This window comes from Fistularia commersonii, chromosome 7, assembly GCF_037954325.1.
Source record: "Fistularia commersonii isolate RoL2024-O1a breed Wild chromosome 7, RoL_Fcom_v1.0, whole genome shotgun sequence".
In the NCBI taxonomy this organism is placed as follows: Eukaryota; Metazoa; Chordata; class Actinopteri; order Syngnathiformes; family Fistulariidae; genus Fistularia; species Fistularia commersonii.
Genome location: NC_141290.1, coordinates 11,700,451 through 11,724,538, shown reverse-complemented (window position 1 = coordinate 11,724,538; position 24,088 = coordinate 11,700,451). Strand labels below are relative to the sequence as shown.

Here is a 24,088-nt window from a genome sequence, read left to right as displayed (position 1 = left end):
CGAACATTAAAAACACATTTCAACCCATTCCAAAGTCCGTGGTTCTTAGTCCAGCCGTGCAGAACATGAATACTGTGAATACTGCCTGTGCAAATGCAAAAACTGAAAAGTTCCCCAGGAGGAGGTTAGTTCATGGAACTAAATTCAAGTTCGGAGGGAGGCCAAACTCCCTTTATTCTGTCCAAAAGTGGCTAACAGCTATAACAATCAAATCGTCTAGGGTTGGTGTGGCTCATTGGTCTAGGGCATGGGTCGGCTACCTTTTGAAATTTAAAATGAATAAACATGGCATAAAGCTTTTTTTTTGCCTTTATGCCATGTATAAACAAAATATGCATTGCATTTTTTTAAATCAATGAACAGCTGCAGAGCAAACTAAATTACATTTCTGCATGCAGCGAAATATTTTGGACTCTGAAAAAAGAGACGTTGAGTTGAAAGCGACTTTTAAGCAAAATACTCAATGATTGCTTGAGTCCTTCTTGTATTTAAGAAAAACTTAAATAGCAGCAAAACAAAAATCCTGTCCTCTCTCTTTGCGCTGCCATCCTTTTACAGCCGCATGCAGAAAGAGCAACAAAAATATTTTAACAAGTTTTATTTAAATCTTACAAGATCACTATATATATAATGTTATATATACAGTATATATTATATATACAGTATATGTATACAGTGTATATATATATATATCTAGATATATGTGTGTGTGTATATATATATATATATATATATATATATATATATATATATATATACATATGAGCCAACTGCTCATGGTTCATCCATAATAGTTAAATGCAGTGGAATTTCCCGCAAGACATTAATAAGGTACAATAAAATGTCAAAAAAAATCTATTTGATTGTCCATGGTTGTTCTCCCCTTAAGGTTTATATTGAAAATGTTTGTGTCGCACCAGTCCCTACCCAGGTCATTTAGTACATGTGCCACTGAAAAATTAAGAGGTTCCCCTGGAGGGGAGTATTCCTTAGCACAAATTCAAGCTGGACAGCTCTACAGGCTGTTTTCTTCAAACTTTTCTGTGTGAAAGCAGTTATTGATCGCAAGAGCTCGGACTGCAATATAAATAAAGCTGACAATTTTTACTGGTGATGACAATTAGCCTGAGAGTGCTTCTTCTCCCCTTGTCCACTGCAAGGCTTCTTTATCTTATACAGTATCAGGATGTTGAAAATACACATCAGCTTTCAAAAGTGCTGGGCCCAACACGCAGAGATCTCTCACTGTGTACAAACAGACCGCCCGGGGACATTCGGTTTACAGTCATAGGGAAATGTCACATCCCCGTGCCCTCAAAGCCAATAACCAGCCACGTCGATTTCCCAAAAGCGTTGTCTTTAAATCGCGGCCTGGTATTTGCTGTGCGATGTGAAAATGATTGCGCCTGGTGGGAGGATTAGTGACAAGCAGGAGAATTACCGAACGTGCCAGAGAGGTGGCTTCCAAACCGCGGCTCCACTGCCTGAAATGTAGGTAGGCTATTTGAGGTACAAAGAGGAGAACACTTACATGTGATGCGGGTTACTTTTATGGCAAATTGGCTGAAAGGAAGCCCATAAATGATTTCGTTCAGCTCTGGCTGCGACTCATTTCAATAATTTTTTATGTTCTTGAAAGATGGCTGTAAAACATCTGGTTAGGATGAGAAATGCAGGAATTAACAGTATCGCTCAGGATGATCTATTGTCTTGTAAGATTTAGGTTTAGATTGAATTCAGGGTCACCTGTGAACTGACTGCACGGTTTTGGACAGCGGGAGGAAACCGGAGAACCCATGGGAAACCCATGCAGATGTCAGCAGAAAAAAAACGCTGTGCCGCCCATGAGTCGAGAATTTTTGCACAAAATAATTCGCTGTTCATTTATTTTAAAGATCTGAATAGGTCAGCATGGCTGGCGGACATGTTTTTTTGCGGAGTCCTTCCTGTTCATTAGGCCAGAATGCAAAAATAATGCCGTATTTTTTTTCTTTTTCTACATAAGTTTCATTGACGTGTCACGTCCACTCAGCAAACGGTTCGCTCATGAAAGCTGCATCAGGAGCGAGTTGAAGCAAAGCCCTGCGCGCGCACACACACACACTCGCACACACACACACACACACCAAGTCATGCATGGGTAAATACAGCTCCTGCAGGCCACCATAATGTCAATAACTGTTTGAAATGTATGCCTTTTTCAGTATTTAGAAAATAACCTTTTGCAAATGAATTGCAATGCATAAAAGAAACAGCATCTCTGGTCTATATTCCCTTCACAGCTGCTGATTTACACATACTGCAAGGACACCGTCAATACTCTTTGGCAATGGTTAAAAAACATTGCTGTTTTTTTTTCTCCAAGAGTGACAGTGGCATAGCTTAGCATGTCAGAGTTCTCTTTCCTCTACCGAGGTTTGATGTAGATTTTATTGATGTAAGGGTTTTGGGAAAGGCCTCAGCTCGTGCAAGGTTGCATTGCTTCAAGGCAAAGACTAATTAACAACTCGCTGCCGCAAGACGCCCGTAAAAATAGAGCAGTGGAGCGCGCAGACAGCTGATAGCCAACTAGCAGGTACGTCCTGTGCCGAGATGAGAGGATATATCTGCTCAGACGAGCAGATGGCAGCAGCCTGCACTTGTCATTCAGAGTGGGAAACAGGAAGACCTTGGGTAATTTAAATATTTAAAGACCACTTGACAGAAATCCCCTGCAGTCGGGAAATGGATCACGATCATTAAGCTGGATAACGCAGTAATAAAGTTGGGGAGGGAGACAAAACAAACACTTGAAGTTAATACTCTGCAAGAAAATGGTTGGATTTTTTTCAGCCTTTTGTCTGATAAGTGTATTTTCTTATTTAAGTGGAAAATTCTTGGATAAATATTTTGGGTTATTTTTTTTCCAGCCGCCTCTCATTTCTTAAATCACTAAGCTTGTACTTCAGATCAGATTTTCCCCAGGCAGGGTAGAGGACCGCTCACGGTGTGGATTTTTAAAATGTCTAAGGGAATTAGTCTGACGACTGGCACACTTACACACTTAGATGGATCCAGGTATTAGACAGAAGGTGTTTTTAACATCTTCAGATTCAATTGCAGCTGTGGCTCATTTGGTGGAAACATGCCTCCCTCCGTCGGGAAGGTTGACGGTTCAATTCCCGGCTACACCTCGGGCTAGACACTGAAACCCGAAGTGCTCCCGATGGCCTGGTTAGCCCCTTGTGTGGCGGCCCCACCGCCACGTGTCTGTGCAGCGATGAATGGATAAATGCAATCCAGTGCACAAGGTGTGAATGCGCTTGATAAATTTCTTTCTTTATTTATTTTTCCGTAGGATAAATAGCCGGGGTTTTGTGTAGCTTGAAACCTCTTTACTTGGAAGAGGCAGAAAGGATCACACCAGGCTGACCTTTACCGATGTGTTGTAATGTCATTATCGCCGCAACAAGTGAGCTATCATTATTGCTCTCCTGATGGCCTTTTCAAAAACAAAATAAAGATAATTTGCCCCCCCCTACCCCTTTTGACAGCCCCGTTTCATAAGGTCATCCTTGGTCTGTTTGAAGAGTTCGTCTCTTCGCGTTGATGCGCTTGCAATTCAAACATGAATTACCGGCTTTGGTGCTGTCTAGTGATTTCAGAATTTTTGCATTACTGACAACAAATATGCTGAGCCGGAAAACAATGTGCACCAGAATGTGCCTCTGTATCATCTATCTATTTCTTATTCATTTTTATTTTTGTTCAAATTCCAAACAACAATCAGAGGAAAGCCCTTTGGAAACTTCATTTGACTCCTAAGGTCCATTTCTCCTCTTCTTTCGAGCTACTACCCAAGTCGCCAGTTTGTTTCTTTTCAAGCCAGCCAAAAATCCTTTTTCATGGCCTCAGCTGACCCATCTCCTCTCTAGGAATCATGACCTTAATGTGGTACGGGGGTTTTCACGTTCCTGTGATTCTGGGGATTGTTGTCAGGGCCAATAACCCCTTGCTTATGTTGTTTCCTCTAATCATGATAAAGTCTACCACAAGAACAGACGGTCTTTGAGCATCTCCTTTGCATAAAAGTCCTGCTTTTCTCTCTATTTTCCCATTCTATCCTCCTGCACCAGGAAGAAGGCTTTTTTCCCTTCAACTCAACTTATACTACAGTCATATATGTATTGAAACTTGTGATGAAAATTTTGCAATGCAATTGTCCTTTGACGTCCATCAGGGATTCTTTCCGGTAGCAGTTAATAATTTAAATGATTAAGGAAGGCAACTTTTGCAATGACGACTAAAAAGGTGACCGGTTATGTAGGTAAATTAATAGGCTACTAGACAATTGTCACAATTTAGTCTTATTAAAATTACATAGCAATACAACTTGCAACCAATAAACACAAAGATGTTCCCTCTAGCTACATAATGGGAATCAAAATAGCCTTATTGTCATTGCAGGACACAGTGAGATTAGAAAGGCCTATGAAACACGGTAATCTGGTGGTCTCGCCTTTCGGGATGTTCTGAGGATTATAAAAGTCGCTCGACACGGTGATTTCGGACCCTTGGCCAAGGTTGATAAGATCCTGATGGCTGTAGCTAAAGTTAACCGGACATGTTTCCAAAAATAAACATTCAAGAAGGAGAAGAACGGTAAAGAAAAAGCAGCAAACTGGAGAACACACAACCGCTGCACCCGAGCACCGCCATCTAGAACATATAAGGTACAGCTCAGATTGTTCCAGTGAAATTATCGACATTGACCAGTGGTCATATATCTCTGATTATGAAGACAGTAGCCAGTTTGACCATTGGCATTATTGTAATAAAATACATTTTTTATTGGTAAAACTGAGTGAAAATTCCTCACTACTGTGTCAACTGATAGGAACTTCTGTGATAGATGCAATAGAATTCTTCTGCCATCTTGACAGTGAATGTGACTAGATAGAAGTGATGCCCTTCCTTGGCGGACAAGAATGACGTAAGCGTGTATGTGAAAGCCCTCCCGAAACCCATGGGGAATGCATTGAAATGGCTGTTTTTTTGGAAGAAAAAAAAATTCACATGAGATTCTATGTGAAAATACCCAAAACAGGGGCAGTTCCCACCAGATAGGCACTGCAGGCTGATTGGACATTGCATTCAGAAGCAGCTACAATGGTCAGAACTGCTGTAACAGCTGTAGAATGTGATTTTAAAAATTCCCTCCATCTCTGTGTTTTGATGGAGTGTCCCCCAGATCGCCCTTATCATCAAATCACCCGTGAATTGTTTACTATTCAGCGTGACTGTCCTAAATAGTAAGATCATGTCCTGAATGTTTCTGGTTGATTAATATAGATAGTAAAACACCAGTGAGTAAAAATAGCCAAACAAACCTTTAGAAGATGGCTGAAAAAGCTTCAACGCTACGATTTGAAGACTGCAAAATTTACTATTCTGTTTATTGCTACAACAGAGGTACTTCCTCTTTGGTGCATGTTTTACAGTATGTAGACTTTTCATTTAAGCTCATGTAGATCTGATCACAGGGCAATTCAGAAGGTTTGATTTTCTTGTTTGCAATCATTCCATTTTTGTTCATCCATTTAACCTCAAACTGATCCTCTTCTTCTAAGAAAACCTACTCATTTATCCGGTTCTTTCCACTGAGCACAACCAGGGTAATGAGAGAATCTGATGTTCCCTTAACATCTGTGACACACAGGCCAACCGGCTATAAGTCTATATTTTTTTACCCAAGTGTGAATTGCAGTGCAGCGCAAACTGCAACATATGCAAAAGTGTTCACATTTATAAAAAAAAAATTTTTGTCTTTCCTCTGTCCATGTAACACCACTGACATCACTTTGGTGACTGAGAATCTCCAGATAAAAGTCTGTAGGTCAAAGTTCTCATTGATCTCACACAGGCAACTGCACTTGATCAATTTCTCATGGACATTTTCCCCTCTCTTCCAAGAGGCTTCCTCATCACCCCTGTGCCTCTGATGTCATGGTAAATTCAACATATGCAAAATCTTATGCTGAACACTATATCGTGCTTAAGTTTGGAGTCCAACTCTCCAATTATTGTGTGCCAGTGTGTCAGGCTACTTCAGCAACCACTGCTTAATTAACCAGTAGCTGCAGATAATATATAATCACCTGAGTCCAAGGAGATAAGGTTCAGTAGCCTTCAGCTATGAAAAGACGGAGTGATATAAAACTAAAAGAGCTGCACATACGGATGTAGGGGAAACTACAGTGGCCTGCAAATACATCTTTTCACACTCAAACTTCACAAAATGGTTTGCATACACCAGTCACTTATTCTGAATCAGGAGGTTTATGATTAGTACGCATTATTTATTTTTTTGCATACAACAGCAAGTTAATACACAATTGTATTTTTGGAAAAAAAAAAAAACAAGAGTTAAAAAAATGCATGTATTTGTTGAGTAGGTTGTATTTGATACTTTCACATCCACTCAGAAAAAGAAAGCCTCTTCCATCTCTGACAGTCACACCAGTCATTCGGTCACATCACAGCTGTTAATCCTGTCCGGTTGAAAGTCTTTGTACATGAGCTACTGGGGGGCAACTTGTTTGCAGAAATTGTCTTTTCTCGCGGATGACCATTCCGCTACACTGCATGGCTTTGGAGATGATATCAAAAAAAAAAAAGAAAAAAAAAAAAATCCCTGCTACACTGGGCTGATCTGAAACCAAGTGCCAAAGTGTGATAAGAGTACATGTTTCTGGATGATAAAAATGGGCATGCTTGTTCGAATGAAGCAGCGTGACATATACTCTCTGTTAAAGGCGCCTGCAAATAAATTCTGGATCAATAGCTGGGCCCAAAGCTAAAGGGAAGGTATACTGGGCCTCGACGTGGTCTCTTAGAGTCTCTGCGAACTGTATCGGACTTAAATGAAATGGGCTGAAGAGCCAATTTGAAGTGGTAGCCTCCCCACAACACTGGCCTCTTCCATCACATAAACAACCATCGCCACTCTGAATACACCTCGGCACCTCGTCCAAAACCCGCCGGCCCATGTGATGTACTCGCCAATGTCATCAATGAGAAAACACACCTGATCTTCACATCTGCCACTCGCTCATTTTTCCAGCATTCATACAGGAGGTGAGCCAAACACAGCGCTCCAGAAGCCCTTTGCCATTCGTCATGATGGCAGTTCAATTAAAAACATGTGATAGTGAAGGTGTGTGAGGCAATGAGAGGTTCCCTCCTTAAAGGAGCGGCTCAGTATTTAGTCTCTTGCCTCAGTGGGACTTTGTAAACACCAAACACCAGCATTTTTTTGATAAAAGCTCAGATTTTTCCCAACAATTGACAAAATTGAGCCGTGAAAAGCATTTAAGAAGCATTTCCTTCCTTGGACATTGAAGAGTTTCATTAAAAACAAGTTCACAGGAGTCAAGAGTCTGTCGAATATTTTCTCATTATGAACTAAATGGAGATTCTACTCCTTAATTCATGACCAACCTGGTCATGATTACTCCTGAACAAATGTGTCAATCATAGATTTTCAGTGTTTCATTTAACAGCACTGTAATGCTGAGTCCTTTTCCTCTTCAGATCTGCAAAATTGTGATTTTCAGTGACTTTGTATGTTTACAAATACAAAAAAAATTGAAGGGTAAAAAATAAACAATTAAAATTAAAAACGAATTAATGTTTGGAAGATCTCACAAAGCTTTTGCAAGATCCCGGAAAATGGGGTGGGAAAAAAAATAGGAACTTTTGCGGGATCTTCCAAAACTGTTTTCCCTCATGACGCCACGTTAGAGTCGCAGGACGAGCATAAGTTAACATAAAAGGCTTTATGGTTAGAACCTTGTGAGTTTAGCTTAACTTAGATTCTGAGTTGCTGCATTACTGTTTTCAATGAATGTTATGCCCACCTCTTCATCCGCATAATGTCCTCATTTGGGAAATCTCTTAAATGCAGGAACCGCTCTGAATCTTCCACCATGACTCCCTTTTTACAAGCAGTGAACACAACTAATCATTACCAGTAAAATAAAACTCAATAAATGTCTCCCACTCCATCTTTGTGTCTGTTGGGTTTCCACTTTGACCATGGACAACCCAGCAAAATGCTGCCCCTGACTTGAACAATTTTGCGAGATCTCAAAATCTTTTTTTCTTACCTTTCAAATCCTAAGGAGCTCCATAGTAGCCTTAGGGTCTTTGAAAAAAAATAAAAATCCATAAACATATAATGGATGGTTGTATGGATGCAGCCAATGTGAAAAGACTCCACATCCAGACTATTACTTTGAGGAATTTTCATACTGCTTACCATTTATCTATTCATCTGTAAAAGTGATTTGCTTCGTGCAGTCACAAAAACATAAGACTAGGATACAGTGATTTGTCTGGGGTCCCTGAGGATCCATCTCCAGATGTCAAAAAGGTCAATGGTTGGAAACCATTTGAGTCCAACATGCAAGGAATAATTGACATTATTGAAGGCTATTCCGCAGGTAGAGACAGGTGGTGTTTACTCAAAAGCCACCGGCAACTCTGTAGGTGTGCTGATAGGTCTATCATGGTGTTTCAGTCACGACAGACTACTGCAGCAATGTTTGCACGCAGAAAAGGTCAAACACAGTCGGAAAGAAAGAGCACAGAGTATTTGTGTGCTTGTGTGTGTGTGTGTGTGTAACAGAGATATTGCCACTCTAAATAGAGCATACAAGCACACGACGCACTCAGAGAAACATCGAACTCTCACACATCTATGACTCAAGTCTGAAGTAAAGGGTTGAACTGCTGCTAGGTGATGCTTAGCAGATAAAAAGAAATGCAAGCCATTTGAGGTAAATACAAAGAACACAGCGCTTAAATATTAATTACTTTCTCATTTAACGCCACATGGTTTTCAGCGGAGGACTGCAGGCTCCGGAGGTAGATATGTTGGAAATAAAATCCAAATTTCTGCCTGGAGTTTACAGATCAAACCATCTTAATAAACCAAATGAAAAATAAGCAGGTGTATCCTCACTAAAAAGTCAGAGTGAAGCATCCATCATCCTCTTCAAATCTTTTTTTATATGTGGATGATGTGTTGTTGAATCATTGCAAGTTTGACCTTTGACTTTGACAATTGGAGAAGTTTAAGTGGGTGTTCCCATACATTGTGCTCCCATTCCTGAAAAACTTGACAGACGAGAGAACAGATGGGCTGAGGGTTGTCAACAAGTTTACATAATAGCTTGGAAGTTTACCGAGAGAATAGTTACAGATTTGTAAAGATAACGGATTGAAATATAGACTCATTTTAACACATTATTACAAAGCGCTGTCCCCAAGCCAAGAAGTCCTATTAAAAAACACTTAACATCCTCTGGGGATGATCGCATTGTTTGGACTCCTTGTCCGACAACCTGAGACCTTCCCCCAACAGGGTGGTAGAGAGTCACATAAGTTGGTCTTTAGCAATTTCCTGGCATAGCCGAGACACAGATGGATGCTTCTCTCCGCAAGAGTGCACAATCCAAGAGTGCACAGAGCCTGGTGTACCCTGAGAATCTCTTCCCAAATATGATGTGCGAGCCGGCTTCTGTGTGTGGCCTTTCAGTCTGGCCTGCAGTCAATAAACTCTGCCAGACTGGGACTCCATAGTCAAGTGTGTGTGTGCACACGTACTGATAAAAACTTCCTATCGCTTCATGTAAAAGAGTGCAAATACCTTCCTGCCCATGCTGGGATGTGGTCCACCAGTCTGCAAGTCACCTTGGATATCCCCTCCCTTCCTTGACTCTGTCACTGAATTCCAGGCTTGGTCTTGTCAACAGCGCAGTTATTTCTCACACTGCAGTGTAAGAGCCTTTCCTTCGGTTGAGATAAGTTCAATTCGAGGTGTAATGGACAGAATCTGGGTTGTTTACAAATCATGGGCTGGCATTTTCTTATTTTGCTTCATTGAATGTGATCCGGTGTTAAATAAATCAAACTGCTCTTATGAGTCATCATCAACTTCCAAGCAAAGAGTTTTGAGTGTGCCCCCGATTGCATTGTAATGGTAGTCCGTGGCCTTTTGCATTGCTCAAAGTGCACAACTTGATGGTTGTTGAAGAAAATAATAATAATGATAACACATTAAAAGGCAGCGCATAGGCACGGTGGTTAGCACTTCTGCTAACAAGTTCCTGGTCTGATTCCAACTCGGGGCCTTTCTGTGTTTGTGAGTTTGCATGTTCTCCCCCGTGTCTGCGTGGGTTTCATTTGATTTCTCTGGTTTCCTCCCACAGTCCAAAAATATGGAGTAGATTAATTGGAGACCATAAATTACCCAGATACCTTCAGAAATCTCCAAAATCATCACTGTAATCATATATTTTCTTTTGCTATTATCTCAGTTTTTGTGTTTGTATTTTCAAGGCAGTGTTGCTTTTTATTTTAATCCCATGTTACCATATCTCTGGTGGTAAAAAAAAAAAAAGATTGCAACAACTACTCTATGATGATATCCCTTAAAACCAGAGGAAACACACTGCGGAAATAACGGATCCAATTCTGGTTGGTAAAGATTAAATGCAGTAAAAAGAAAAAAGAAAAAAAAAAACGGTAAATTAGGCCACGGTCAAAAGTCAACATTGCCACTCAATGCAAAGTGGCTAGGTTTCTGGATGTTTAATTTCTTGGAGTGTAAGATCTATGACGAATCAGATTAAAGAGTATGCTTACTCAGAGGCTCTCTCCGCAGAACTCCAAACAATTTGGAGGTTCTGCATCAGCGGGAACACAGCCAAACAGGCTGCATTGCTTTAATCTAATTAAATGGAAAATTGCAGTTTATAAAATATAATTTCTCTTTGTAGCCAGCGCCCCTGAACACATGCGTGTTGTCAGCATGCTCATGTGGGCTTTACGCGGTTCAACAAGTTTCATTTCCCTTAAATTCAAATGTGTCTGAAGCCAATATTGTCACAATTGAGTCATTTATGCAATTTTTGTAATCACCCACACACTCTCACACACACACACACACACACACACTCAGCAACCAGAACTAGCAGCATATTGACTCCATTAGCTTGAATATGGAGTATCATGTATAAACACCAGGAGGCTATCCAGCATTGCTTTTTCATTATTCAAAGATCAACGATTTGCTCTGATGGAGTCACACCCGAAAACAAGACTACTTTGGAATTTACATACAAATGCTGCTCTGAATGGTATCCCTACCCTAAAGCTGTGCGCTTACTCCGGCCTCCTCTTCACGTGGAAGATCAGATGTGCAAGCATTAATTGTTCGTTAAGCGTCTGAAAATTAACAACGAGCGCGGGCCTTCGGGTCGCCTCGTCGACCGGAACCGAGCGCTAGCTCTGAGGTAAAAACCTTGATTCAAATGCTGCCTTTGTATGCGGCACACTGGTCTCATTTATTATAATTGAAGGAAGGGAAAGGAGAGGGAAAAAACAAACATCGAAGAACATCTGCCAAGAAAATTCTATGAAGCACAGCCAAAAGGGATGTAACTCCCAAAAAACCTGTCTTCCTCCCTTGAGTCCCCTCTTCCAACATAATGAGGTACCCTGTGAACACTGCCTCCAAGCCTAGAATTCTGGGAAATCCGCCCACACAGAGGGGGCTTGTAGGTCAATTCACTTAGAGCTGAACCACCCTTAGCAGCTCCAGCAGAGGTGAGCCAGAGAAGCGCAGATGCATGTCTTTCAATGACTGCCTACAGGAGAACGCGATTTCAAAAACAGGCCAAGCTTCGATGCAAATGGAACATAGGCACAATGGTGGAAGAGAGTAACTACAGCGGTACAATATTTCAAGGGGTTCTTCAGTCAACAAACATGCACAGAAAATAAGCGTTTACAAGGATGTCTGCTCTGCATCCAGTGCAGACATTCTCTCCTCTGATCGATCGTCACATCAGGAAGAAATGGTTTACCAAGGGCGTTTATCAAATGGAAACAGCAGGGCGCCCACGCACAAACATAACATAACTACCCTATCAAAACAACAAAAAAATCATGTTTAACCAAAGTTTCCGATCTGGTTTATAAACTAAAGCTCTTGTGATACAAACACCAGACAATATTAGTTATTCAAATTGTGACCGTCCCTTAATCGAAGTCTTTCAGAAAAAGATAAACTTTATTGATCCCCTCGGGGAAAAGCAAACACGGTCGATGTGTGAAATGTCAGTATGGGCCTGGCTACTTAGTTCCCACAGTATTCACGAAGGAAGGCAGAAGACATAGTAAGTCCCTAATCAAACGTAACAGAAAAGCAATTGTTTCCAAGGTGACCCATGTTGCCTTCCACCAGAGTAATGAGCATTTTAGAGCCATGCAGACACAAGTAAGTCTCATTCTTCTGTGAAAAAAATCAGTCCAAAAAAGACAGGAGGTTTCCATAAAAACCAAATGTGAGCTTTGCCAAATACTAGTCTTGGCTTAACACATAGGGTAACAAAAAAACATCAAAATAACATCAAAAAAACATGCTGTGACTTCACTCTAAATCACAACAGTCTCATACAGGAAAGAGCCTGAGGTCGCCTTCTCCATCAACCAAGACACAAAGTGATCACCTGTCACAAAGAATAAGAGTCATTAGCCGGCCAAGAAATAACCTAATACCATCGAGGAACCCTTCAAGGCTGTTTTGATGAATGCAACGCCTCGGCTAAACTACCATGGCGACGCCGATGCAATAATCATCCGGCGGCTTCTTCCCAGATAGCATGCAAACATGACCATTTGTCTTTCCTCCCTCTCTATTGCTCACCGCTGAATCCTTATTGAATAAATGCTAAGACAACCCAGGTACACATGACACATTGCGGTCGACAAAGCGGGGCTTTAATTGAATCCTATTTATCACTTAGGATGGCTACGTTGTCCTTACGAGATATGGAAAGAAAAGCTGGAAAGGCGGAAATAACAACCACCAATGAAAGGTAACACTTAATGAAGCACCACCATAATGACTTTCCATTGTGATGATTTCTGTGCTACAATATCATGTAAGGTAAACCAGGAAATTCCAGATGTCCATTGTTAAGTCTTTTAATAATGTGCTTTAGTGATGCAAAAATGAAGGAGCGGCAAATGAGGAGACAGTCCAGAAGAGCTCCGTGGCACAGAGTGTGAGTGTGTAAATACCGTGCACGTAACCGTATTCGCTTGCTACAAGTCGCAGGGCCTGAAAGTTGTCATCAGAGAGAATATATGTATTCTGCTGGTGTACGCCTCATGACATCGACCCTGGAGAGTAATTAATCAGACTCGCCAGGTACCACATCAATCAGTGCTGTCTGTGGCATGGTCACACTGACAAAATGCACATACGCTAACACACACACACACATACACACAGGCCTTTGCACAGGAAGGGCGGTTGACGCGTTGTATATCAGCCAAATTTGCCTCCCAACAGGTTTTATGAGAGGGGAACACAGCAGCCGTTTCACAGTCAACCTGCCCTGGCAGTGAGAGACTGCCTGTCTAACTGTCATCCGCAGCTCACAATGGTATTAAGAGGATCAACAAAATACACCGGTAATGCAAACTCTGTCCGGCTCACAGGGATACATTTGACAGTCATGTTGAGGGATTCATTTTTCAGCTTACGAGCGAGTGTGTACATTTATGGGATGCCAAAACCATACAGTGGAAAAGTCCACTACTAGCAAGTAAATATGTTTGTGTCGACACCACGCGTTCTTTATAGCTTACCTTGGCAGCGTCGCCAAGAACGCTGGCAGGATATTGGAACAAATCTTCTCCTAACTGTTGAATGAAAAAAAAAAAAAACATTGGCAACAAATGCAACGAAAAGTGCAAAGCCAGCATAATGCTGCTCTGTCCCACACTGGTTTTCTCACTTTCAGTTATGGCATAAACGGTGGCCACGTGACCTGCAAAACATCTATAGCTTCTGGTTCACATATCCTTCGTAAGTCATTCTTATTTGACAACTCGTGTCAAAAGTTCCAAGTGGTTTATCCCTCACAAATGAATTCTGGCTTGTTTTCAGAATTTGTTGTTTCTCATACCTGCAGCACGCTTTTATTCTCGTCTCATTGTGAACTTTAGAAAATATATTTATCTTCCTCACTTGCTGGTCTTCTTTTGTACCTTCTCCAAGTGTTCTGCTATCTTTTCGCCCTCCTCCCATTGAACCAGACAGACAGACAGCGGGGCGACAGTTAACAGAGTGCGTTGACACTTGGCATTGTCTGCAAGTGCGAGACAGAACGAAGAGGGGAAGACGAAGGGAAAGGTGGGAAGGGATTCTCGGGGTTGCCGAGTCAGGCAAGAGGCACTCAAACAGCACGGTGATGGCCCGGGTTCTCTGACATATGGCAGTGATGGAGATTATACCCACCGATCAGTCGCCGCGCAGCCAGTACACTGCGGCTGGAGGCAGGCTGGCAAGCCATCGCCATGAAAGAAGCCATTGGAATCCATGTGCCAGACAACAGCAGGGACAAGATTTAAAGCCTGTTAAAATAGATAATAACAACTTTTACTGTTTTCTAGCATTTTTTATGGATGCTCGTTTGGGAGCGTTTTAGCGTTGTCTAAAATGTCCTTGCTCCAGGCTTAAGGAAAGAGCATGTTTAATCGAAAGGGGTAGTTTGACCGTACTTTGGAAAACCTTTTTTTTTTTTTTTGTTTATTTTATTTCCTTGTTTTTGTTTGTTAGGATGGCAAATGTATGGAAAGAGAAAAGGGGAATGCCCTACAGTAAATAATCCAGTCAGCCAGAAGCCGCGGATGGATATTTGCACAATGTGTCACGCACCCATACATCGTGATTGGTTTGCCTGCTTTGCTGAATAAAATATACATATATATTGTTGATTATATTCTGGTGTACGGCAGCTTACCTTCAACATGGAAAAAAAGAAAAAAGTTGAAAAGAACATTGTTACAATGAGGTTATGGGTAAAAAAAACAACTTGCGCGACTGGAACACTCACTCTGTGCTTCGTTTTGTCTTCGATGAATCGCGCCTTACATTTATAGCTCTTGAACAGAACGTCTTGAATTTGACAGGGTAAATACCATCTCCAAAGGACATCACAATCACGCACAGAAACGTTATATTTGAATCTATATTTGAATCTATATTCAAATATAGATTTGAATAGATTTAAGCAACTATTTGACTGACTCACACAGGGTATCAGACAAAGAGCCAGTCTTTTAAATTAAAAGGTTTATCAGCACAACCCGCATTCACTCATCTGGTATCATCTGCAAGTAACACTCTGCTTTTTGCAGAGAAGGATGTCAGATAACGATAGCGTACCATCACTTAATTACCATGCCAGATTCATTGGAGTAAATAATCACACACTGATATAGTTATAGTGGTGCAGGAATTAGGGCTTCTGTCTCACAACAAGAAGGTCCCTGGTCTTTCTTTGAGATGTTTACATGTTTCCCCTTTGTCTGCATGGGTTTCTTCTGGGTTCTCCAGTTCCCTTCCACAGTCTAAAAACATGCAGTAGATGGATGGGAGACCCTAAATTACTAAATTACTAAAATACCTTTAGTGCAGAATTTGTGGTATAGAAAAAAAAAATGAGCATATATTTTCTTTTGCTGTTATCTCAGTTTTTGTTTTTTTGTGTTTGAATTTTCAAGGCAGTGTTGCTATTTATTTTTATCTCTCATTACTATATCATACTATATCTGCTCTATGATGACATACCTTAAACTAGAGGAAACCCATTGTGGAAATGACTGATCCTATTCTGTAGGTAAAACAGTAGGCTGACTGGAGACCCTACAGTAACAGATGCATGAATAAGAGGGAAGGGTGATAGATCTCTTAAAGGGAACCTTGCCTGGGAAGACTGATAGGCACACATACTTTATGCGTTACTGGTTGTCTCATACTAGAATGTGTTATTAAAAAAGAATTATTTCTTCAAAAATCGCAAATTACGACACATAATTTAACCCAGGAGCACCGCCATTGTTTTATTAGGGCAATACATGCTGGGTTGATGACGTATAAAGGTTGCTTGTGTTAACTTTCGCTCGGTATAGTGCCATATGTCCAGTAATTATGCCACTTCTTGCAGCAGTTTCTAGTCCAAGTGAAACAAAGGGACTGATGCTAGGCTGCACAGCTTTCCAAAGGACAAGAGGAGAAGAAAAGAGTTGGAAATTGCTCGTGGACATACACAACTTCCTATGGATAGGCGGCTGCGTTTTGTCGCAACTCTCTGGACGCATTTGGCCGAGCTAAGCTGCTGAAAGAGCTCAGGGGTGCTGCTACTTTTAAACAGATAATAAACCTAAATGTTGTGCTTACAGTTTTCTTTCACAAGCATACAAAGGCCCTTGGGAAACATGTGAAACCCAATCGAAGTAATGCCACAGGCAGCAGATGCTGGATGTTCTCCTGCGTGGATGTCAACAACCCGCTACAGCGGAAGTAGCATCTGATGATGAAAGACCAGGCGCCGAAAGCTGATGAGTCACATGGTAGTTCAACTCCGCGATCTGTAAGTCTACAATGAACAGCCGATGACAAAAAGTGGAGCTATTTACGGACACTTTCCTTCTATTAGCTTAGCAACAAAGTTGCCGCACACACATCACTTACTCTTGCCTCCTCATGTTCATTTTGAAGCAGATTTGGACTATTGTCTTCAGCATTATCCTCCTCACTCACGTCTCTCTCGGGTTCAAACCTGAAAGGTCGCACAGATGACATGGTTTTGCATCGAATTGTAAAATAAATAGGACCAAGCCTGGGTCAACCTCGTGACGTCACTACCCGAACAGCTTTGCGACGTAAACAACTGCAATGGCCTAGGAGTGAAAAGTTTTTTCACTGTCTTATACAAACATCGTTGTTATGGAGCTGGTACAAATACTGATCAAATATGACAATGAATGTCTAGGTAACCAGGGATGCCTTAAATGATGTGGAAGGGAGACTGAATGTGATTAACTGGTCTAAGGTGAACCCAACCTATTGCCCCTGCCACCCTCCATGCAGGATCATGGGTATTGATAATGAATGAATGAATTATAAAATTATCAATTCTGATTTCAGAGAAGAAAAAAAAGTAACCTGCCTTCAAATGGATACAAAATGCTGCTTCTTTAAAAAGGCAAGAAACTAAATTTGATATTTTTCAATAGCCTGTTCTGTGCACTGGCCAAATGGTACTATTTGTCACGAGATGACTTTTAATTTTTTGCTGTTTGATTGATATTTCAATGCTTACAACCTTGGAAAAAAAATGCATAGGAAAAATAGGAAGGCGCTTTGATCAAATTCAGTCCCCAGAGGTAGGCGGAGGTGGTACCTTGAATAAGATTGTTGCCAACCGGCCATCATGGCCCTAAATCATTAAGCCACTAAAACACCACAAAAGGATCCCTTTTATCCAGTCTGCTTATTATGTCAAGCCTATAAAAGCGAAAACCCACTGAACTCTTTCATTGCCATCGTATGTGGGTGGCTTGGGGGAAACACCAGCATTATAGTCGCCAATCTTCAACTTGCAGTCTTATGCAAAAAAAAAAACAAACACAATGTGTAGGTGTGCTGGGCCATTATAGCACAAATTTTCTGGTCTTTGTGGTGAGTCAATATAAACCCTCAGTGGAGGCTTGCAGAAGCAGAGCCCCTGGCATGCTGACATATTTCTCCACCTCTCACTATAGGACAAGATAGGTGTTCTGTTGTTACCCAGCGGTGGATTGTCGATGTGCTGTTGTATTATTTTTTCTGTTTCGCCATGGAGCCAGAGGAGGAATTGAACCTCACAGAAAGGAAAAAAAAATCAGTCTCGAGAGTGGATGTCTAAAAGTCAAGGTGAAATCTACAGAACAATGTTTTCGCCCCCCCCCCCCCCCCCCCCACACACACACACACACACACACACACACAGGCAAACACATTTCTGTAGCCTTGATTTGCAAACGTAAAGCTCTTTCACCGCTGCTCTCAGATCACACATGGATGGAATGAAATAGCAGTGCCAAGGACACCTGGCTGTACCTAGACCACAAAACTCCCATAAGACTTGCATTTAAAATTTGAAAAATTTTGTATGAACACTGTGTATAAACAGGAATTTGTTCAAACGGGGAACGTGTGTGTTCAATTATTATTTCCAAAGATGGTGTAAAAAAAAAAAGGGAAATGTGCTAATTTGTTCATGAATAGTCCTGCAGGCAACAATTGCACAGTAAAGAAAAAACACTTTGGAAACTAAATTAACTCATTAAAGTTTTGTCTCTGCAATATTTAATATTTAAATAATCGTTGCATCTTTTTTTTCTTCCTGTCTGGCCAGCACAGAAAGCTTTGTCGCCTGCATGAAGTATATTTATTATGGACAAATAAGAAGTAGATACAAGCTGTACTTTTGTTTGATAACCATTATATTGGAAATGATGATGTGGCGATGCTAAGCTATCCAGCCTAGCATCTCCATGTTGATAAGAACATATACTTTGAAGGTACATGAATCACTGCAACAATTATGAAGAAAATGGCTCAACAAACAGTCCTTATACAACTTTAATAGCGTTTAACATTTTGCTTGGTGCACATATATGTGTGTGTGTGTTTTTTTTTTTTACACCTATGGTGTGTTATATAAAATATGAGGGACTTTGGTATTAAAACTGCTCATGCAAAAATCCAACAGATGAAGAATCGAACATTTGCCCAAGTGATAAACTCTGTGCTGCATGTTAATCCTGTACTCTGTGGTTCAGCTTATTATCGTCAATGATTATTTCACAGTTGTTAACTTATTACACAGGAGACGATCGTTTGGCGCAAGAGTGGAGAGGGAATGTTTGATAGGAAACAAATCAATGAATCCATGCACACAGATCTGACCGCTTCCTATCGATTGCCAAGGACTGACTGGGACCCATTAATGCAACAAAACTCTACTGGAAAGTAGAAGAACACCACCACCACACAGATACAGTGACAAAACATATGAAGCAGAACATGCATATTTCTGTCATAGGTTCATGACATAAGTGACGCTCTATTCAATGTCCATTGCAACTGTACTTTTAAATAGCATTACTTATCATCTTTACATTTTCTCTTATATGATCTCAATTGTCTACATTTGATGCACATATCCATCGATATAATATGTTCATAGTACCCAAATCGGAAATATCTTGTAAATTATTGACCTACCATGTACATACTGTTAATTTATTTATTATATCTGCACTTGCTTTTTTTGCACTTCTGGCGAGATGCTAAAGTGCATTTCGCTGACATATACCTGTACATGTGTGATGACAATAAAGTTGAATCTAATCTTATCAGATAAACAGTAACACAAGACACTTATATTTATTATTTAATCTCGAAATAGGGGAATTTAGCATCTAGCGCCCACGCGCATACACACACACATATTAAGTGCTAAAGAGATAACCTGCTACACACACACACTTAAACAAGCACCTACTCACACTCACACACTTTGCCCACAGAGATGCGCATCAGCACAGATAAACAATCATCAGAACGCAAACATGTCAGGGGACACATCCAGACAAGATACAGTACATCGATACACACATACACACACACACGCACGCACATACACACACACACACGCACGCACATACACACACACACATGCACACACACACACTTCAGAGGTCCTTCATGTAGGACCACAGCAGGTGGAAGAACACCCCCCTGTGCAGAGCCATCCTACAGGAGTGCTCTGGTGGTCCGAAGCCCATCTGATTTCCTTTATCCGTCACTGCTCACTGTCTCATCAATTTTAACCCGTCTGTATCTTTTCGTTCAGTCACCTCCCCTCTTTTCTGTCTGGATCTCAATCTGCTTGTGCTGCTGCCCACCCGCCGTCTTCAGTTCCTATTGGACGGCCGATAGCATATCTCCTCAAGCCAGGGGATATTTCCAAATTGCGGGCTGACGTACAGGAATATGTGAAAGGATCACACAACACTCCGGTCAGTCCTTTGCATTTATTAAGCCCTTATCACTCCAAAGTTTCCCCAGTTGCCTCTCATTGACTCTCCTTAGGATGATAAATTACCTTCGCTCTCATTTCTCGGTCTCCTCTGCCCAACTAGCTGTCAGTGCTCTCAGCATTGGGCACAGATGAGCCCCAGCTGTTCCACAGGCCATTATTTATCAGACAGGTTGTGTTGTTCCAAAGTAATCTGTCTCATCAGAATCCGGGTTCCGCTCGCTCCTGCCTCATTTGTTCTCTTTTCCAGATTCGGTTTGATCCAAGCAGAAATTACAAGTGTGGAGCCTCTCCAGACCAAACAGAAGGCCTCACTCCAAACATCTGGACTTTCCACATGAACCACTTTTCTTTGTATATATATATAAAGATTTAAAGAAACATAAAATCAAAACATATCTGCGGTCAAAGACGGACTTTGACAAGCGGCGTAGCGGATATGGGTTTTTTGCTGTAGATGCTGGTGCAGCGATGCCCGCGGCTTATACCGCTGATGTTGTGTTGTTGCTTTCATCTGATATCAAATATAAAAATATAAAAAAAAAAACAAGCGAGACAATAACCTGAAGTGCAACATTTATGCACAGACAGAAGCGTCTACTCCTTGAGGGAGAAGAATTATTTGCAAACTTACATAAATAAAAAATAAAATCATGAAGACCAGTTTTTTTTTTTCTTTAAAGCTGAAGCTGATCCAAATATGTCATTAACTGCAGGGTCTGTCACTAACGTTGGCACTTGAGAGAGATGCCATGCTGCTCACTGGCCTTGCAGCATCTGCGTGTGTGTGTATATGTGTGTGTGTGTGGGTGTGTCTGTGTGTGTGTGTGCGTGTTCTGGAGCTCCGCCAGGCTGCAGTGTGGTAAACAAATGATACCGAAACTTTCAAAAGCGCAAGTAGAGAACCGCTGATGTGTACGTCTATTTCTGGTGGCTGGTTCATCTTTATTTCAGTTTACCTGGGTAATCATGGGCTTTCTGGACTACAAGTAGGACACACTGGATTTCACAGTATTTCCATTTTTTTTCCCAAGCCGATCGATGCAGAATGCAAAGAGTATTCTTGCATATGTTTAAGAATATGAATACTGGCTTGCTGGACCAAGGACACTCTCAACATTGGGCACTTGATAATACATTGGCATAATTGTAACCAACGATATATGATGCTTTAGAAGCGGGATTTTCTAGCTAACCTGGATTATCCGTTATATTGACAGAAAATCGGAAAATTACGAAGCCCATTACAAACAAACAGAGGTCTCCAATATCTACTTTGTTACAAATTCCATTTACTTCCTGTTTATAGTCAACGAGGTCTTCATAATTCCTGTCGCCATAGAATTCGCAAGATGTGACAAATAAGATGCTAGTTGCGGGAATAATCAGAATCCAATTGTTCTCTTAGAGCCTCCATCTCAGTATTTATTTGCTCCATCTTGTAAGAAGTATGGAGAAAATTGGAATTTAAAGACAAATGCTGAAAGCGTACAGTGTGTGCGTGGCTTGTGTTTCAGCCAATCAGGAAAGGAATTGGGGAAATACAACGCCTAGGCGTCAGACAAATGAGAGAGTTGGCAGGTATGGCGTTATTCCTGGCCAACACTGGCAATAACAATGGCTCTGGTTCCCAGTGAGATTACGGTCTTCAAAAGTGCTCAGTGTTTCTTATGGCCGATCGCAAAATAATCAGGCGCTCAATATATCAGATAAATACACTGTTTCTTTGCACTCCTGACATGCCAACAAATTTGTCTTTTCCACAGTCAGGGGTGAATTATCCCGCCTTAATCATGCCTTGGCACAAACTGAGTTTAGAGAGCCACAATAGGTAATTTCGAAAAGTAGATATTTCACTGCGGAGGAGAGGGAGGAGAAAAAAAAAGATTGTAGATTTTAGGAGATATAAGCTTTGAAATTTAATATGAAGAGCACCCATTAGACATTATCGCTTCATCATCTGGGGTTTCAGACATACTCAACACCCATGAATCTCAGACAGATGTGATGTGATGAACAAAAACACCATCAGGTACCACCTAGCCAAGCTCTCCAGTCTGCAATTCCGCCACATAAATATAAATAGATACAGCTTGGCGATACTGAAAATACGATTACAATGTTCAAAAGGCAGGTCTGATGGAGATAAACCGTTTATCAGATTCACATGCGTGAATGTCCAGGATGGTTCTCATGCCATCTGAACTTAAATCACTGTCACGGCTATTGTGTCGGGTGAACCTTTTGTCAGTCTTGTTTACTCCGAATTCTGTAGAAATGGCTTTGTTTGAAGAGCAAAGAGCGTCCAAAAAACAACGTTTGGATAAACTGTGTGAGGCAAATAAAAAAAAAAAATCCACAGTACCGTAGTGCAATTGAATTATACTCCGTATATACAGCATCAGTATGGTGAGTTTACCTAGTATTACGTGTTTTAAAGGAGTAATTGCGTATTACTTGGAGGTTATTGATGCCTTTTTGATGCCGTAGCAGTCTGCGATCATCTTACTTGAATCCACTTTAATAACGACTTTGACCTGACTACATGTCCCTACAGGCGTCTTATTAAAAAGTTTTCTTTTTCCTGAAATCACCTTTGCTGAGTTTGTTTACAAGCTGAAAAAGTAAAAATGTTATCGTTTTCATATTTAAATTCAAGTTACAAGCAAAGGGAGCTATCTTGAATCTTGATAACCCCCTCCCCACCTATCAACTTCACCCTGATGTTGCCTTTCCCTTACTAGCCACGTTCTTACTTCCCACAGCGTCTTGATCTTTTCTTCAGTCCTTCGTCGCCACCTCCTCCCGTGCGTCTATCTTATCTCATCGGTTTTCTCTCCCTTCTCTCGGTATCCGTCTCCCACCTCGGGTTTTTTTCTGCGGCGGTAAGTTGAGGGACCGGGGGGGTCAGCGTTGTGATGCCAGTGCCAGTCACATCTTATCGGTTTTCTGCAGTTTTGGAAACCGACATCTGGGTGGCGTGGCTCTGGGACGAGTTTAAATGGGAGTCCAGTTGCTTCTGTGAGAAAATTCTAAGATCACCAATCTTCCTCTGAAAATTACTTTGACAGTTGTTTGCTTTGCTGGTAATGCTGACCAAAAAAAAAAGAAAATCACTGTCAATTTAAAAATAATAAAAAAAAAACTGTATAGATTCTTCAGGGAGGAGAATGAAAAAATGCCATTCACAGTAAGCCACCTTCCTGATTCCTACAATTTAGTTACTTATTTTGAAGGTAAAATTTCTTTTGGTTTCAAGAAGTCCATCTGTCAGAAGAAAAAAAAATGCATCCTTTGCTATTCATATTGTGTTATTTCACAGATTTTTTTTCCCAGAAAAAATTAAACAGGAGCAGTTTTTTTGTTGTTTTTCTTTTCAAATAAACAGACCAGCCTGAATTCGCAGATGAAGCCTCTTTTCATTTGGGGAACGTTTTACCAACAGGCTCACTCTACTTCCTGTAAACATCAGGTTGCCAAAAAGATAGTAGCAAAAATAAAGATCAAGTGAGCATTTGTTTTTTAATTTTTACCCTCCGTAATTAATGTGATATTTAAATAGAAAGGAACACTGTCCAGTTTTGACCTGGCCTTGCAGTGCTTTGTTTTCAGTATCAATCAATAACTATGTGGTTCAGGCAGCAGCACAGGGGATTGTATGCAAGTGTTAACAATACCACGTACACTATATGTCCAAAAGTATTCGCTCACCCATCCAAATAATCGGCATCAGGTGTTCCAATCACTTCCATGGCCAAAGGTGTATAAAATCAAGCACCTCGGCATGCAGGCTGTTTTTACCAACATTTGTGAAAGAATGAGTCGCTCTTAGGCGCTCAGTGAATTCTACAATGTGTAGGTGTGCTGGGCCATTGTAGCACAAATTTTCTGGTGTGGAATTGTGATAGGATGCCGCCTGTGCAATAAATCCAGTCATAAAATTTTCTCGCACCTAAATATTCCACAGTCAACTGTTTTATAAGAACATGGAAGTGTTTGGGAACACCAGCAACTCAGCCACAAAGAGCGGGGTCAGCAGATGCTGAGGTGAATAGTGCGAAGAGGTCGGCAACTTTCTTCAGAGTCAATCGCTACAG

General features: G+C 41.0%; 1 protein-coding gene across 1 annotated transcript in view; it reads right to left on the bottom strand.

Annotated features, from left to right (window-relative positions):
• The window catches only part of asic1b (acid-sensing (proton-gated) ion channel 1b), a 219,938-nt gene that overhangs the window by 131,994 nt on the left and 63,856 nt on the right, over positions 1 to 24,088 (bottom strand). The gene's annotated exons all lie outside the window — the stretch shown is intronic.